This window comes from Hypanus sabinus, unplaced genomic scaffold (assembly GCF_030144855.1).
Source record: "Hypanus sabinus isolate sHypSab1 unplaced genomic scaffold, sHypSab1.hap1 scaffold_129, whole genome shotgun sequence".
Classification (NCBI taxonomy): Eukaryota; Metazoa; Chordata; class Chondrichthyes; order Myliobatiformes; family Dasyatidae; genus Hypanus; species Hypanus sabinus.
In genome coordinates, this window is record NW_026779356.1 from 413,809 (window position 1) to 431,152 (window position 17,344).

Sequence of the window (17,344 nt, forward strand, 5' to 3'; positions counted from 1 at the left end):
TATCGAGGCGTAGATTAATATATAAAAGGGCAGCAAGCTCAGAGCGCAGGCGAGTGGTCCTTAGTGCAAGGAGTGCGGTACATTTTGTGCAATATCCGAAAAATGGCTCTACCAACAATCCGGGATGTAAGGATTGCATTTTACCCTATTCTCGCTGTCTTCGGTGTTCCGGGTAAGACGACACATTGGAATTACTCTCTGTCTGAAATGCTTGGGACGCTCTTCGATTAACAGTCGTTTCACTGGGTGTCTTGTCCCGGTGAAACCAACCCAGCGCGGAGACACGGCAGACTACTGCTGCAGAGATGATCCTCTCCGGTGGATCCTTTCAAGTTCACTGCCGCCCACTCCTCTCTCCAAAGGTCACCCCTGCCGATGCTGCTCAAATTCAGAGAAATCAATCCTCCCCGCTGGCTGGTGTAAATCGGCAACCACGCATTGTTACAGATTGAAATAAATCTTGTGATATAACTTCTTTTTGAAGAAGAGTACGAATTGCGGGATCATTGTGGATCGTACCAACTGCCGCTATCATAGCACCTTCCAGTCTGTCATAATTTGACAAAGAGTGGAGTTTCAGGATAAATTCTGCTTACCTTCGTCTCTCTCTTTCTCTCCCTCTCTCTCCCCCCCCCCTATTCTCCCGCGCCCCGCCGCTTTAGGCTTTTCGATCAAACCTTTGATAATATGTCTTACCCGTACTAGTTGGGAATTATATTAAATGTAGCTATCACAAGTATGTCCAGCTAGGGATTTGAAATAATTTCTCCCTATTGCTCCTGCAAGATGATAACGAATGCGATCAAAAGGGCAGATGTATCCCAGAGGAGGAGCTTATTTATTGATCGACATGTCTGAAACTATTGAATTTCAGTTCGTTTGTGTACAAGCGACACTGGACAAGTCAGTGAAGTCCGTTTCTGTTCAACCGGCCCCGTGCTCATTCATTGATTAAACGCAGGGAACGAGTGCATCGGTTTCACCCTGGGCCTGGTGACCGAGAGCAGCACGACCCCACTTAGTCCGGGGCAGTACTGGCTCAATAATTGTGAGAGTTACGTCGAGTGGAAACTGTCGAGTTCACATCAGCCGACTCTCCTACAGCTGCTGTGTTCAGCTCTTTCCCGGCTCTCATTCCCGACAGCTGGTGCCTGAATGGGTTTTTGAGGGTAAGAGCCATTGAAATGACGATCCCATGGGTAGGGGTTGTTGGGCGCAAGGGAGGTATGGGGGAAGATGGTTATCTCTGTGTTTCTGGGTTGTGATGGCGAATGAGCAGAGGTGCTGCCCCTCTCGGTTACATCGCCAAGGTGAAATCGAGAGCATGTCATCAGCAACTTAACCAGGAGCAAATGCATAGTTCGGCTGCAAACCATTTTCGTTCACTGAATGAGGAGTTTTCAGTATCTTGAAATATTTTAAAAATATTCCCGCTTGGATCATATTTCACCAGTAACTTTACCGATCATTGTCGGAATAGTATTTTCACATTGGACTTCTCAAACACTTCTCCTCGACTTGTTTGTAACTCACACTTTGTATCTCTTTCCCTAGCGAACCTATTGACAATGGTGGTCCTCTTCCGAGGGAATTGCGGCCTTTCCAAATGTATATCCCAGTACATGGTTGCCATGGCAATGGCGGATCTCCTGGTGATGATATTCTGTGTAATCGGCTATCATATCGTCATGTACCAGCTTCCAACATCCTTCCTGTCCTACACATCCGCTTGTAAGGTCGTCCTGTACTTCAATTCAACCAGCCTGCAAACCTCGGTCTGGTTCACTGTCCTGTTCACAATCGATCGCTTTGTAGCGATCTGTTGTCAGAAGCCTAAAGCGAAATATTGCACAGTGAGGACAGCCGTTGCCGAAATTATAACCGCGCTGGTCCTGTTGCATTTACAGAGCGTCCCGTATCTATTTCAGTATAAACCTGTGTATGTAGTTAACGGTATTCAGTGGGGCTGTCAGCCGAGCTCATGGTTCAACACGTCTCCTGTGGAAGTCACATTCTCCTTTCTGCAGAGTATTTTAACGGTTATAATACCTTTTGTTCTGATAACCCTGTTTAACTGTCTGACAGTGAGACGCATATTATTAGTCAGTAAATTGCGTCGCGGACTACGCGGTCACAGCAGTCAAACACAGAAGGATCCGGAGATAGAAAGCCGCCGGAAATCCATCATTTTGCTCTTTTGTGTGTCCGGCAGTTTCATTATGTTGTGGCTGCCGGTCACTGTGAGTTTTCCGACCACCCGACTCACAGGAACCGCGCATTACGACGGCGATTACACCGACTATGCCTACGTCGCCACTGAAGCCGGCTACATGCTGATGTGCCTGAGTTCCTGCACGAACACCTGCATTTATACAGCGACCCAGGCTCAGTTTAGAGAAGAAATGCGGCGGGTGTTAAAATCTCCTTGGACTTTGTTTTCAATATTGGTTAAAAAGAACAGGGAAAGCAAAGCACATGTTCCTAAAGGTCGAACATTCATTATCAACTAATTTTCCGCTTCAGGCATCCGTCATTGGGTCGCGTTGGGATTTGTGTGTTTAAGTACAATGGGTCTCGCTATTAAATTGACGGAATAAAATAACACTCACTACGTTTCCGTGCAGGAGCGCCCTTGACAGCGTGACGTCATCAACAATCCCGGCATCTGATCGCTCAGTTGATTTAATTCAATCGTTCCGGTTCACAGCTGCTTTGACACTCAGGGCTCAATTAGCTGCAGTGTAACTCAGTTAAAGGTGGAGCAATCACAACTAGCTTTACACTGGCAGTGGAGATTCGCTGCGGTCAGCGCTGTGACAGAGCCACCTTCTTGTAGTTTGCAGCCACGTCGACTATAGCGAACTATGCCTATCCCAAGACCCATAATACGGCCCGTATCCCTCGCTACCTTTGTTAACTAAGGGCTATGCAGACACTTTCCCATTATTTTATTGTCACCTGCATCCAGAACGTCTGCTCTAGACATAGTCTCGCAGCACTGGGCGGAAAAAAGAATGTCTTCAGACCTGTGTATGCACGTGCCTGTAGTTTTAGTTACTACCGACGTAAGAAAAGACAAAGTTGTTGGCTATCTGTACAATATACACCTCCCCATAATTGCATAAACTTCTACAAGGACCCTTCAATTTATTTCCTATATCAATCAATCAAATTTCTTCTTATAGCTTATTCCCTTCCCCACAGTTCAGAAGCAATCTGGTGAATTTTGATCTACCATCCCTCAGTTCCTGCAGTATACTTCCCATGGCGTGGCAATTAGATTTGCACCCGTTGCGTTATGCCTGCTCGAATCAGTGCTCCGTTCGGCTGTGAGAGCGAGTCGGAACACTTCTACTCAAAGCTAGGTGAACAATTCCTCTTGTACTGTCCACTAATAACACTGCATTCAGAGAGGTATGACCTAGCAACGCAAGATTACAAATAAAAGCGACCATACAAAAGTCTGTATGTTCTCCCAGAATTTTATTGCACAAAGGGCATTGTCACATTTTGTTTTAATTACTGTTTTGCAAACAAAAAAGGATCCAGCAGCAAATATACATCTCGCAGCTTATTGGCAGCGTCCGGGAAGAGGGAGACACACGCACACTATGATTTGCATTCATTCACCGAGCTAATATTGTGACTAGTATGTAAATTAATCTCGGCTTCCCTGTATCTGCCATGGGAGACTTCTTAGAAACATTTCTGAAGTCTATCCAAACTTCCTCTACCTTCCTGCTTCGTTAAATCGTCGAAAGTATTCCTATAAAACCAGTCGTATTTGTGAGAAATGACGTCCCCGTCACAAGACCATACTATCTCCTCATTCGCTTCGATGAACTACCTTCCGGGCTGTATATACATAATTTTTGTTAACCGGAATTTTCCCCCACGACATTCCCACACCGAAATAAAGAGAACTGATCTATTTTTCAAGAAATGAAGTGGTAAGAGGAGCAATGTGGAATCGGTGAAGAAGGAGGAAAAATGCATTTAAGAGTCACAAACTGTAAACGGAGTTTGGGGGATAAATTGAAGACAGATGTTTACATGTCCAACGGCACAGCTTAATCGAGAACGCTGGGTTTATAATTTCATGCACTTGTATTTAAATCAGACCAAAGTCCCGTCCAAATCAGTCCCATGATCCCATGTTCAGCGCTCTTTCAGTCATTCATTCCCGCATGGCCCTCCCTCCACCGCGGACGTCCATCCTTCAGCTACCTGAGATGAAAACTCCGCAGTTACATCCGTCCGCTCAGTAGCCTGTCTTTTCCTTCCAATGTTGAGCATTGTCTCAGTGGAAAATTTGGCGAAATACGCTTCCCGACAGACACTTCATCTAAAACACTTGTTCTAGTGAGGTACCAACTTATATTTGTGAAATTAAAATCTCCCTCCTGTTATTGACAACTGTTACTTTTATACCTTGCCACGATCTGTTTCCCTATCTGCTCCTTGATATCCCTATTACCACTGGGCTGTCTATAAAAAACAGCCAGTATAATTATCGACCCCTTCCTGTTCCTGACGTCCACCGACCAAGTCTCCCTAGACAATCACTCCATTACGTCCTCCTTATCTGCAGACTCCACACTATCTCTGTTCAACAGTGCCACACCCTACGTCTTCTGCCTCGCTCCATGTCCTATCTGAACCATCTAAAACCCGGCACTTTCCGGTACATGAGCCATCCAAGACTCTGTAATGAGCACAACATCATGGCTCCAAGGTCTGAACCACGCCTTAAGCCCAAATGCTGCATTCACAATACTTGCGTTAAAATAGACTCATCTTGAACCGTTGGTCTGAGAGTGTCTCTTCTCTATCACCTGCCTATCCCCTCTCACACATTGTCTCCAAGCTCCCTCTATTTGTGAGCCAACCGCCTCTTTCCCGGTTCCCACCCCCCAACCATTCCAGTTTAAACTCTCCCCAGTAGCGTTAGCAAATCTCCAAAACAGGATATTGGTCCCCCTGAGATTCAAGTGCAATCCATCCTTTTTGTACATGTCACACCTGCCCCAAGAGAAGTCTTAATGACCCAGAAATATGAATTCCTGTGCCATGCTCTAATCCCTCAGCCACGCATTTAACCTTCACCTCATTCCATTCCTATACTAACTGTATCGTGGCACAGGCAATAATGCAGAGATTACTACCTTTGTGCTACTGTCTTCCTCTTCCTTTCCCTACACTTCTGACCCACAGGGCCGGACAGTGCCAGAGGCACGGACACAGTTGCATCCCCAGGTAGACTCCCCCCCCCCACCAGTACTCAAACAGGAGTACTTATTGTTCAGGGGAACAGCCACAGTGGTACTCTCTAGTACTTGGCACTTCCCCTTCCCTCTCCTGTTTCCCACTTGTCTATCTCCCGTGGCCCCGGTGTGTCCAAATGCCTTTAACTCCTTTCTATCACCTCCTCTCTCCCTCACCAGACGAAAGTCATCGAGCTGCAACTCCCGTTCCCTAACGTGGTCCCTTAGGAGCTGCAGCTCCACACACCGGGTACAGATATGGCCGTCCGGGAGGCTGGAAGACTGACGTCACCCCGACAAAGCACAGGAAACTGGTTTGATCCAGGCTGCCTATACATGGACAAGTCTACTCACGTTTCCTGGCCATCCCCGCAATTCCCATTGCCAAAGGAGCCGGCCTAATTATTCCAGCTCTGCTCATTACTCTGCCACCGATGTCTAGTGGGTTTGCAGGTAAGGACAAGAGGGATTCTGCCAATGTTAAGGGGACGGTAAGATGGAGCGAAGGCGGGTTTTCAGGAAACAGAACCGATTGGACTGAGATCAGCATCAATGATGGAGGAAGGAATACCCTCTCTATGAAGGGACATCTCTGGTGTCCCGGAAGGGGAAAATCTCATACTGGGAACAGATATGGCCGGCATAAAGGGACTGAGAAAAGGGAATATATATTTTTCAGGAGGAATGTGGGAAGAGGTTTAGTCAAGATAACCATGCAAATCGGTTTACAAACAGGAAGTGTGAGGGTGTTTTATGAACCCTGTCATATGGCATGGGCAGTGTCTTCATCGTGTCAGCTGCCACCTGAATGCACCAGGGTGGATGGTAGAGGGTTTTGCAGAGATGGCGAATGCTGTCGGGGTCGGAGGGGTTTACGAAATGTGGAATGATGCAGGAGTTGGAAGGGATTTTACAGTTGGCGAGGGGAGATAGGGCACTTTTCCACCACTGTGGAAATGTACTTGTAGTACTAAAATAGCATTTTTGAATGTAACAAAATGAAACCCATATTATATCGCAGTGTTTTTCTAATAATGTTCGTCCACCGTAATGCTGAGAGAACTTGAGTACCAGACAGTAGACCACAGTCCCCAAAGTGTATTCCATCTCCCACTTTATTGCCTCTTCTCCAAACCTGTCCGAGTCCTTTTGCAGACACCAGTTTTACTCTAAGCTACCTGCCCGGCACCTACCTTCATATCAACTGCAAAGTTGGTAACCAAGCCTTCAATTCTCTCAACGGATCAAGGAAATCTAACATGAGAAGGATTGGTCTCAATACCGACCCCAGCAGAACGCCATTAGTTACGGGCAGCAAATATAACAGCTCACTCTTTGCCTCCCGCTAGTAAACCAATCCTCATTCATGCCAGTATCTTTCCTGTAATACCCTGATCTGTTGTATTGTTAAGGAGCCGCATGTGCAGCAACTTGTAAAAGACCATCTGAAAATTCAAACAAACAACATTTACTTCTTCTCTTTTCTCTATCCTGCCTGTTATTTCATCAAAGAATTCCAACAGCTTCGTCAGGCAAGATTTCCTCTGAGGGAAACTATGCTGACGTTGGCCTACTTTATTATGCTCTTCCAAGTACATCGAAAAATCATCGTTAATGGACTCCAAGATCATCCCAACCACTAAGGTCAGTCTACATGTCCTATGATTTCCTTTCTTCGGCCTCATTCGCTTCTTAAAGAATGGGCTGATATTTACAACTGTGTAGTCCGCCAGACCCATTCCCAAATCTAGTGATTCTTGAAAGGACATTACTCGTTCTTTAAGAGAAAAATGATGGGCGACTTCTTCACTCAGAGGAGATGAGACTGTAGAATGTGGCAGGTTCGATTTCAACATGTAAAAGAATTTTGGATGGGTTCATGGTGCGAGGGGTATGGGGGAATATGGTCCCAGTGGAGGTTGCTTGAACTCGGCGGATAGACGGATTGGCACAGACTAGATTGGCAGAATGGCATTATACTGTGCTGTAGTGCTCTCTGGCTATAATGTCTGCGCAAACTCTTCGGCTACCTCTTTCTGAAGCCTGGGGTGTTCACCATCTGTCCGGGAGACTTATCTACCTTCAGAACTTTCAGTTTCCAAAACACATTTTCTCCTTAGTAATAAAGTCTACAGTATACTCACTTCTGTCCCCGATGCTCTTGAAGTATTGGCATTTCTGTGGAAAAAAATGATGCAAAGACAAAGTAAGGAATGTAGAGTGGACAGCGGAGGAAGAAGTACAAGGTGGTAGGTCATGGGTGAACATCGGGATGGAAAGGGGTCAAGTAAAATATCTCCCCAGGATATACTTTGTACAACGAAACCAGGATTCAGCACTCCATGACAGCATGTGTAAAATTAATAAGGAGTACATAGCACTGAAGTTAAATGAAAACACAATCCAGAGAAATGAAGAAATGGTCACTATAGAAGATCAAGTTCACCACTCATGTCCCTCCATAGGAGACCTCCCGGGATCTGAGCAGACAGGTTTCTAGTAAGGATCCGCCCTAAACACTGGGTCAAAGGGGCTCAGCTGATAACTCTTGACCACGACAGCCCTTAAATTCTACCTTTTTTCACCTGGCCATGTGGGCTTTGAACCAGCCTCTTCCCTATTTGGACTCTCGCCAATTACCCACTTATCTCCTCAATAGCACTCACCCAACTGTTTCTGTTCTCGCTTATTACCCGGTCCACTTAAACCCTGACTCGACTCATACTCTCTGCCTCTTCGTCCAGGTCCTGAACTGAGTCGCTCCAGCCTGCGATAGTGAATTTGTTGAATTCTTGTTGATAGTGACTACAGCCAACTGAAATTGTTGAATTTTGTGTTTCCGGATTCTGCCTGTTTGGAACCTGATTCTTGCCTGAAGCATCCGTAATCGTCTTCCCTCGCCGGACAGCTTTTCCCGGGTAAGACCTCCCCGCCTGCCATTCCGGCTACGTCCCTGCCTCCTGGTGTTGATAGACTAATAAAATCCTGGTAAAAGAACATTCATTGGTCTGGACTTGAGTCCTACCGCAACCGGCCCCGCCTGACAGTCTGATATTAACCAGCTGACTAATTCTGACACACGCATATCGTCCAGAACACCGCGCGCTTATCCGAAACTTTCTTAAGTTCTTCCAATACCACATTCATAATTTCCAAATTTTCCAGCTGTTGGCCCAATCCTGAACTCACACTGACACTGCTAATCCCGTAGGTGTGGATATGGAGGCTGGGGCTGTATCTCTACTGTAGGACAGTGGTGCCGAGGTCAATGGAAATGTTAACCATCTGTGTTTCAGTGTAGCCGTTGTGCTGGTAATCTGTGTCTGGGTCTTGAGTTCAGTCTGGGACTGAATCTGAATTTCTCTGTTGTCTGAAACTGTGGAACTAATGAGCTGTCGGTATCTCTGTGCTTTGTAACACACCTTGCGTGTCAGAGAGGAGCGACTGCTCCGGTGCCTCCACAGGCGGGAAAATCGGAGTTGATTGAAGTTTTCCCTGTTGGTAGGAGAAGGAAAGTCGGTCAGTGAGGGAGAGGTGTATGCCAGACGGTTGTGTGAAGCGGCCGTTGCAGCGTGTGCCACTGTCAATCTGTCGGTCTGACTCTCTGTCTTTTTTCACACAGTTATAATATAGCATATGATGCTTGTCTTTCATTCATTCACTTTCATCCATCCTACGACGATTCATTTCCCAATTTAGAGACCTATGTTTAATATTTATTATTGAATATTCCCTTTGCAGATCGAAGCATTTCTTCCTTTGAGTTCTGGCTGGTCTGAGATGCCCTTATGATCCAATTACATCAGCAACATCTCCAGATTTTTTTCCCAGCACTTTGTGTGTTTGCCTTCCTCTGAGGATTTCCAGCATCTGCAAATTTTGTCATCTTTCGTACATCAGCATCGTGGTCATCAGAACATGGTCATTCCGCGTGTGTGTGCGTGCGTCCAGGATGATGTTGAAAACGGAAAACCACAGGGAGAGAAGTTTGGGTTCGGACGTGTCGTTGAACTCTATTCACAAGTGGTTAATTAGCGGAGAAAAAAATGAAATCTGTAAATGTGACTGCTTCGGGTTTTTATCAATGGAGCTCCGGCATTCTTCTCACTAGGTGAGGAACCGCGGAGGTAATGCCTAGGAACTTAGAAGTGCTTGACTTCTGTCGGCCCAATATTTACACCAGAGACAATGAATGGTGTTGAATCACCATGATTGTTCAAGTGACTGTGGTCAGTCAGCGGCATAACAGTGTCTCTGGAGACTGATCATTTTTATAAATCCGGGCCGCTTTGAATACATCAGCTCAGAGTTTCCGAGGGAGCTGTGAATTCAGGAGCAACACAATTGGCAGTTTATCACGGACATGGGTTATCCAGTCCTTTTGCGGATAGGAGAAGTTTACTATCCTTTTATTTCAGCCTTTGGAATTCTCGGTAAGCTGCGGTATCGGCTGCCGTTGGTGGGAATTGAAATTAATGCCAATGTAGTGATTGTTTCTGTCACTGGTTTCCACAACCTCATGTCCAGTGCTAGCATTCGGCAATCTAGGAATGGAAGCAAAGACAACGATTGTGGATTCTGATATCTGGATCTAAAAACAAACGGCTGTAAGAATTCAGCGAATCCGCCAACATCGGAAGACCTCAGTGGGACAGGCAGATATCTTCCAGCGGTTTCTGTTCAATAATGTGATGCTCGGGTCTCAGTGCTTCTGGTCTCGAAGCAGCTGCACTGCATTTGCAAATACTGTGTTTATACTACCGCGAAGATGATGCTAATTGATTGCCTGCTTTGGTGTATGAGCGGTTGTGTGAGGTACGTGTCATGATCAAACAATCGATTAGTGGTAACGATTCAGCAAATTTGAGGAGCTCCCTGTTGCAGCAGGAAGATTGAGGGTTTTCAGTAAAAGTGAGCTGTATGACAGAAAGTGAAGCAGTTGCTGGACAACACAATGATGTCGTTGCAGATCAATTAACAAATCCGAAGTGTAGATTCATAACTACCAACACTGTGAAATGCATTATACTGTCCATATAACCATAAATAGCGTAAAACATATTATAATGTATCCACATCTGACACCGCTACATACATCTGACTGTGTCACCGTGCCTGCTACTGTACGTTGGATTATTCTCCCGGCTTCCCTGTCATGGATTTAGTCGGGAGCGTCAAGTATATCTGAGAGGCTGTATCAGACTAGGCTGTGACTGCTACCACAGTCAATGTTCTGCTGTAAAGTCGGCGCGGTGGTAAATGCTGGAATAGGAAACAAACACGGGAAATGCTGGAAACACAAAACCTCAGGCAGCTTGTATAGAAAGAGTAAGAGAAAGTCGTGACATGGGGGATCTCTGAAAACAGCTCAGAAAATACACGTTAACTGCTTTCCAACATATTCTATTTTTGTCTGGATGAGTGGTTCCGGGAATTCCTGGTTCTGTTGTGCCCTTCGGCTGTTCTGTCGCTGACAGGGAGTCACAGGGAAGTTGATGATTGTTTAATGAAAGAATCCCGCCATTGGCGTCCGAATTGATTTATTTCATTGATATCAGACGCGGATGAAGCCGATAAAAATGTTCCACACTGTACTGACTCTGAAGGTACCTAGTTTCATCTGTCTGCTGCCTCTTCATATTTTTGGTCATCAGAAAGGAATCCGAATTTACATTACTTGACTTTATTTTATTGTGTAAGCTCAGCCAGCTCTTGACGCTCTCTTCACCCTTCTACCGTTGAATGCAACAATAAAATGGGAATATTACATGATCCTCGAAAACTGCGGCAATGGGTTTTACTCAGCATTTTCTCAATTTCCTATTTCCCCTCTCTCTTCAGCGAACTTGATGGCGATTGTGATCCTGTCCCGGGATAAGTGCGGTCTCTCCAAATGTGTAATTCTCTACCTGGTGGGAATGGCAGCGGCCGATCTCCTGGTCGTTATCACGCTTCCGTTCCTGACGTGGACTGCTTGGCTTTATTTTCCCCGATCATTCCCATTCATCACTCCTGTGTGCAGTATCGCTAGATGGCTGATTCATACGAGCACTACTGCCTCTGTCTGGTTGACTGCCTCTTTCACCGTCGATCGATTTGTGGCTATTTGCTGTGAGAAGCTGAAAACAAAATATTGCACCGAGAGAACGGCGGCTGTGGTTATCGGGACAGTGAGTGTTCTGGCCTGTTTGGAGAGTGTCCCCTGGGGCTTTGTATACGAGCCTATGATAATAATTGATGGTATCCCCTGGTATTGTGTTCTTACACCGAGCTACAGAAACTCTCCGTCATGGGTGGTATTTGACATGTTTCACCGCATTTTAACCCCTTGTGTCCCATTCTTTTTGATTTTATTTTTCAATATTCTGACTGTCGGGCGGATTCTGGTGGTCAGTCAAGCCCGCAGGAGGCTCCGGGCACAAAAGAGTCGAGAGAATGACAAGGACCGGGAGATGGAGAGCCGACGCAAATCCATCATTTTGCTCTTCAGCATAACGGGAAGTTTCATATTGTTGTGGGGAACACGTTTGGTATTCTGTATCTATCAGCGTATTTCAATGAGTTTTGTTTATTACTCTGTCATGAATCCCGTTTACATTATAGAAGAGACATCAGGAATGCTGCAGATTCTAAGTTCCTGCACCAACACGTGTATTTACGTCCTGACACAGAGCAAATTCCGTAAGGATCTCAAGAATGTGGTGAAATACCCAGTTAATCGGATTTTGAAACTTATTAAAACATAGAAATAAATGCTATGCAGTAGTACAATTCAGCTGTCTTCACGCTCCTATTCTGTACTCCCACTTGTAATAAACGGAATCAATGTAATGAACAGAGTTTCAAACAAAGCAGGAGAAAATCTGTCGATGATCGAAATATAGAACAACACCTACAAAATCATGAAGGTTGTCGGCCCGCATAGTTGAATGTTTACTCTTTTCCAAAGTTGCCATCCATCTGCTGAATTGCTCCAGCATTTTGTGTGTGTTGCCTTACAGTTATACAACAAATATGTACAGTCGATCGCAACGACACCACTAGACTCAGCATCCCAGTAAAAATCCGCTTTTCATTTCACCCTCGTACCGCTTAAGGTGTGCCTTGAAGCGAACCTGTCAACCCTTCTTCCCGAATCTGACAAAACAACATGATATGGAGTATACTTCCGTCGGTATTAACCACTCCTGCTCCCATCATTACCCGTCCTTTACATCACACTAATTTTCTCCTCTCCCTTACCTGTATTTTATCTTTCTGTTTTCCGATTTGAACTAATTTCCAGGAACAGAATGTTAGCTTTCAAAGGGAATGTGGAGGAGCGGTGTTACGTGGAGGAGCGGTGTTAGGTGGACGAGCCGATGCTGTGAACCCAAGGACAAAAGACACAGCAGAGCGAAATGCGAACTGATATGAACTAATCCTGCACAAAGTGCTGGTGAAAGTCTTCAGCCCAGGCAGCAGACTTGTAGAGAGAGAAAAGTAAATCCAATTCTGATGAAAGGTCTCTGCCCTAAACGTCCACAGTTTACACTTGTCCACAGATGCTGCCTGGCCTGCAGAGATCCTCCAGCACTTTGGAATTCTGGAGTCTGCAGATTGTGTCTTGCTTCTGACTGGTCTACTCTTAGTCACTGTCAGCGAGATATTCGACTATACCAACGCAGAACGGACCTTGGAAAAAGAACATGGAAAGTATGTTTGAAAAGGACAGTGTGATAAAAACAGAAACTTGATAATTAATGGAAACAAAAAGGTTCTGCTAATTTTGAATTGGCGCAACTGGGAAATTGGAGGGTTTCTCTAAACAGACACGATCAGTGATAAATTATTTAAACAATTAGAAATAAGTTGGGAATTGCGGCAGTTGGTATTCTGATTTTACATTCTCCAGAGAAAGCTAAATTGAGAAATCAATCTGAGTCCTTCAGTGGTTGGTCCATGATGTTTATTATTTTAAATCGTGAGCGGGCAATATCGAAGTAGAAACTCTTAATATAAGCTTGGTTAAGACGGGTAATAAGTAGTGAGGATAATCCTGGGAATTATAAAACAGTGGCTACTGCCATCAATGGAGGCTAAACGTTTGAAGGGGATTCTTCACGACAGGTTTGACAAATAATTGGAGAAGCATAATCACAGGCAATCAACTGGCTTTGTGAGGGGAAGGTCATAACGTACGCACCTGAATCACTTTCTGAGAGAGTGACAAAACAAATTAATGAGATGGATGATCTGTGTATGGAATTGAGTGAGGCGTTTGACGAGAACCCCCACAATAGCTCGATCCAGAACGTCGGGAGACATGGTGAGTATGGGGCTGGCAGTAGATGGGGCGTTTCCAAAAGATCTGTTCTGTAACCCTGCTTTCTCTGATATTTGTAAATGACTTGAGAGAAGAAGTGGATATGTGGGTTGGTAACTTGCAGTTTGGGGATCCACGCAGCATCCCGGTTAGAATCAGACGATTCCAGCTCGGGGCGATGGAAATCGGAGTTCACTCCTGTGTTTTTTTTTTCCGTAAGGAATTTGTACATCCCCTGCGTGATATTTGTGGGTATTCTCACAAGGTAAACTGAAAAAAAAAACAGAAAACAACTTAGCGATTAGGCTGGTGTAAAATTGAGGTTATTGTGCTCCGTGGTTCATTATTCTTCGCTTCATCTCTAAATGAATCAATGACAACTATGTAATAGTGTGGACAACGTAGAATTACATCACAATAAGTAGTTCATACACAATAAAATTTTAAACTGGATAACAGAGTACATATGGTAGATTTGATCACAGTGTGGAGGAACAGGAGAGTCGTGCTATGCAAGCCTAGTGATCCCCCAACATTTCCAAATAAGTTAATTTAGTGGTTTCGAAGGTTCATGGCTGAAGAGCTAGCAACTCCGGATTAGTGATCTGACGAGGGAAGAGGTGCTAAGTAAGTCCAGGTAAATGTATGGCTAACGATTTGTGCTGGAGGTCATCGTATACACACATTATTGGACTTCCTTCCAGCATTTGGTATGACTGGTGTAAGGAGCACGGGTTTTACATGTGTACTGAAAAAGATTTAATATTCTAACTGGGGAGTTTAATGCAGCTACCCTGGCATTAACATGTGGTATGCGCATGCCTGCTGTTGTGGGGTGGGCGACGGAGTAGGAACTAGAACCACAGGTGAGCAAGTAGCATTGAATGAAAGGCAGAGACGAGGTCAAGGAACGCCAAACTGAAGATCAGACTGGACACAGTTAATTATCCAGGTGGCTCCGAGGCCGGGGTCAGTTTATGTCACAAATGGTGTGTAACACTTAAGACAGACATACTTCGAACCTGGATTAATACGTAAAGTAGTGAGACACCTATTACAGAGATATGGTTCAGAGCAGAAAATGGTTGTCCCGACAATAAAAGTTCTCACGCCCCCTAAAATTCGTTTGCAAATCGCCCTACATACACAGATCTGGCTGTCACCCAAATTCGTGTGCACTCCCATATTTAAAATTCCCACTTAAAAATGCGCACATCACTGAAATCCACTTGCACCCCCAGATCTGCGCATATTCCCATATGAACATTAAATTATCCAGACGAAGATTCACTCCAAACACAAACTGGCGACCTGAGCGTTAAATTATCCGCACGCATCCCAAGGTCCGACACAGCCACATACATCTGAACCGTCATGTACACCCACAATAACTTTGCAGCTCCCATATTCGTCGACACACCTCTATATCTGCTCAATCCCCAAATAGATCCACAGCCCCATATTGGAGTACACACCCTGAATCAGCGCACGTGTGCAAATGCGTGTGCAATCCCATTTTCGAGAACTCACCTAAATCCGTGCGCATCCCCGGTTTCATGACCTCCCCAAGGATTCGTGCGCAATCCTTGATCCGGCAAACACAGCCAAATCTATATGTATTCAAAATACATGTGCACGCCCATCTTTGAAAACACACCCCGACATCTGCGCATGTCAGCATTTCAGTGAGCTCTCCAAACACGCGGACACACCACATATATTATATTATCCCAAAGCAAAGTCCATTTCAACCAGTTCACAAAATTGGAGCCTAGTCATTAAAAATCCACATCAAAACCAAACTTTATTCGTCTGCAAATCCTGATCCGCCAACACACCCAAAACGCATCCCCAAGTCTGTGCACCTCACCCAAAGACATCCCACATACAAAATAGATTATTCCAGAGAAGGAATGAATTCAAACAATTCGGAAAATGTCTGTTTCGACATTTAAAATTCCCACGCACACCAAAATGCGATTTCAACTGCAGATAGGGCGACAGACAGAACTCCAATATATGTCCCAAATTTGTGTGCACCGTCAAATTGGACAAAACTCTTCTCAATCTGTGCACATCGCCAAATCCGTGCCCAACGCTCAGGTAAACACTTTTAAATCTGCACGACTCCCCAAATCCATGTGCACTCCATAATACAGTTTGCAGACACATGTTTGCCTCCAAACCCCTGAATCTGCGGATTTCCCAAATCACTGTGCACCCCATATTTTATAAGGCACACCTATATGTGCGCATCTGCAAATCCATGAGCACACCAAAGCAGTGTACACCTCCATATTCGCCGATGCTGCCCTAAATCTGCGCCATTCCTAAATGAGTTTCCATCCAAGCCCGCTGACACATCCACATAATCATGATGTTAACATTTCATCTGTTCAGAATATGACCGCCTTTTTTGATTAAGCGTGAACGTGAGCACACGATCAGAAACGCTGAGCTGATCAAGTTAACTAGTTCCCAAAGAGAACTCTGCAAGGCCAATCAGATGGTTCACTGCTGCTTGGCGATAAACCATAAAAAAATCGCATGTATAATTAGGAAACATTAAAAAAAAGTACAAGTACTTCATCATGATGATCATGATGAAGTAAGCTGGAGAGAGACATTTATACACATGTTCACCTCCGTAATTCAAAGAGATTGAAGGATAAGGTTGCAGGGTGACAAAACATGACAGGAGCACTTGGCACTGTAGACTGTTCCCGACCGCGAGAAAAAAAGCATCTGTCCTTTTCTCACTTTCTCCAGCAGTTTAAGGGCGAAGTCCAGCCGCAACAGAACAGGGTAAGAAGATGGGCCTCGACATTAAAAATCCGCACGTAACCCAGAATGCGTGCGGAACCCCAAATTCCATGTGCACTCAACCTGCTGACAACGGCATTTGCATGTTTGGTTCTGTCAGATTCAAAAACATTTTACAGTGTTAATCCCAAATCCGTGCGCGTCCGATACTGTAGAACACATCCCTAAATCTGCTCAATCGCCAGACCGATTTGTATCTACATATTCGAGAAGATACCATGGAATCTGTGCAATGTCCAATTCAGTGTGCACCCCAAACGTGCTGACACCTCTCACATTCACACCAGATATTCCCAGAGCAGGAAGCGTTTCAAACAGTTCAGAAGGCAGCTGACTGGACATTAAAATCGGTACATAGGGGACGTCACGTGATGACGTAGGATCGAGACGCTGGAACTCAGAGCTCCCGTAAAAAAGTTAATAAATTAATGTTTAAGTGAAGAAAAGTCAATCAATACTTTTTTAAGGTTACTCATAAACTACTCTGGATTGTTTTAAGCTATGCCTCATAACCAGAGGATGAAGAAAACTACTTCCACGAAGATCCCTCTTGGAACAGAATCAATGCCTACTTCTACCGAAGAACAGCGGACTCAGTTACAACACACCAATGGTGAAACAGAAAAGGAGAACGCTGCAGCATCGGCCATTTCTAAAGGAAAAGATCAACGAGAACTGCGCAAGCGGAAAGGAACGAGCATGCGCAAATGAGTGCACCCAGAACTACAAAACCCAGCAACGCCTGAAACCGACAGTGAAAGTGAGTCTCAGAGAGAGCCGGACGCTCTGGAAAAATCAGACGAAGATGGAGCAGAAGAAGAAGATGAAAGTTCCTCTGAAAGCACAAAAAAGATTTTGAGGCAAATAATGCATAAATTAGAAAAAGAAATAAATGCATTAAAAGAAATTAAAGAAAAAATAACAAAAATGGAGGCTATGTTTGATAAAACGA